Source organism: Mandrillus leucophaeus, unplaced genomic scaffold, assembly GCF_000951045.1.
Source record: "Mandrillus leucophaeus isolate KB7577 unplaced genomic scaffold, Mleu.le_1.0 Scaffold602, whole genome shotgun sequence".
Taxonomy (NCBI): domain Eukaryota; kingdom Metazoa; phylum Chordata; class Mammalia; order Primates; family Cercopithecidae; genus Mandrillus; species Mandrillus leucophaeus.
The window spans coordinates 312,643-314,716 of record NW_012106498.1 but is presented as its reverse complement, the minus strand read 5'-3'; the positions used below and the strand labels follow the sequence as shown (position 1 = coordinate 314,716).

At 32.9% G+C, this 2,074-nt stretch overlaps 1 long non-coding RNA gene across 1 annotated transcript; it reads left to right on the top strand.

The window, feature by feature from the left end:
• The first annotated feature begins 1,268 nt into the window (after positions 1 to 1,268).
• LOC105553687 lies at positions 1,269 to 1,852 on the top strand. The gene is made up of 2 exons (XR_001008194.1): positions 1,269 to 1,385; positions 1,551 to 1,852. It is a non-coding gene; the product is annotated as an uncharacterized LOC105553687 (long non-coding RNA).
• Positions 1,853 to 2,074: the final 222 nt, after the last annotated feature.

The window sequence follows — 2,074 nt, the reverse complement described above, 5'->3', positions numbered from 1 at the left end:
CCCCCTCCCCATGATAGGCCCCGGTGTGTGATGTTCCCCTTCCCGAGTCCAAGTGATCTCATTGTTCAGTTCCCACCTATGAGTTTCTCTTCAGATCGTATGTATGCATTCTTTCAATCCAGTTATTCATCAAGCATAATCTGAATATCTATTATGTAGCAGACACATTCTACCATCTCTCAGGACTCTTCCACCCTTAACAACTTCATGTTTAGCTGCCCACCCTGAGCAAGCTGAGAGATTTAAAATGGAAGCATTAGGACTGAATCCCAATTGGATCTTTTATTCCTTTCTCTTTTTTTTGGAACAAAAGCAATTCTGAAGTTAGAAAATAGTAAAAGATAACCTTTAACTGACCTTTCAAAAACTTACGGCAGTCTCAAATTTACTATTAATCATTGCAAATACCTAATTTACATAACATTCTATAAGTATTGAAAAAAAGGAGCTATACCTATTCATTTGAATACTGAGTTTTCTTTGGATTATTTTTTTTTTGAAAATCGAAGTAAGAATTACTTTGCTTTAAAAATTTGTTGTTTTTATTTTTGCCTTCTTTTTCCACAGTACTTTATTTAGGTGCCAATTATATGAGTAGAACTGCCTGTTCTATGTACTTAATGTAAGGCATCATGGATTGGGTGATGCCACATTATATATCAATAAGATAATGTTTAAAATGTTGCCAGTTATAATTGTAATAAATAATGAATTGTAAACAGTATCCCAATGTCAGGAGATGCTACTATATAAGAGAATAGTGAGAAAAAGAGCATCTGAGAATGATTGAAATACAATGATACATCTAATCTTTAATAGATACCTCAACATAGATATGATTGTATCATTTTACTTAATTAAAATGTCTTTATAAGAAGTAATATCTAAAAATTATTGAGCTGTTATTTGTGTTAGGAAGTGTTCTAAATGCTGTACATAGATTCTCATGTAAGCATCACAGCAGTGTTCTGTGGGATAGCTACTATTCTCTTATATATTTTATTGATAAGGAAATTGAAGCAAAGAAAGGCTAAATAATAGCTAAGTGACAGAGCTGAAAGTAAATTTTAAGCCCCAATTAAACTGAATCCAAAAGTCAAGCTTTTTCTATTAAATAGCCTGCTCTTTCATTAATGTGGTGAGTAATAAGCGCTAACAAAAGTTGTACTTTCTTCACAAGAAAATTAAATATTTGTTTTGAAGACAGAGAAATAACACGCTAATTAATGCTTACAGTTACCTGTTTTAAAAAGTCCTGTCACTCTTGCAGGACTGCCCTACATTTGGCCTGTGCCACTGGCCAACTGGAAGTCATATCTCTCCTGGTGTCCAGAAGATGTGAGCTTAACCTCTACGACCGTGAATGCAGGACACCTCTGATCAAGGTATATAGTAGCTGACTCTTTGAGCATGAGATGGATTTGGTTTAGGTACATAGAATAAAATGAACTTATCTCATTGGATACCACTATATAACTAGTTAGTAAATCATATGGAGTGTTTACTTTGATTTTTCAGTATTTGCATGTTTCTTGGTCTAATACTGACAGGCTGTACAACTGAGGCAGGAGGTTTGTGCAACTATTCTGCTGAAAAATGGTGCTGATCCAAATATTATGGGTTTCTATGGAAGGACTGCTCTACACTATGCTGTGTATAATGAAGATACATCCATGATAGAAACACTTCTTTTACATGGTACAGATATTGAAGAATGCAGCAAGGTATAGATCAACCAACATTATTTTCAAACTATCTGAAATACATTTATTTTAACGTTGACACATGTAAGAGTCAATTTTTCATATTTGGAAGCTCAAACATTCCTTGAATGAAAATACTTTGAAATGCCTTAACTGTCTAAGATTTTACTTTAAATACTGGAACTTTTAAAGAAGCATTATAGGGTACAGCTTTTTTTCATGCACTTATGGTAAATAATAATAAAAACAAATGAATTACAATAAATTTATAATTCATGACAACTGAATTTGGGAAAGGGAATAGTTAAGTGGTTTTCCACTAAATTACTTTTTTTCTAATCAGTGTGAAGTGACACAGGAAAGTAAAATTT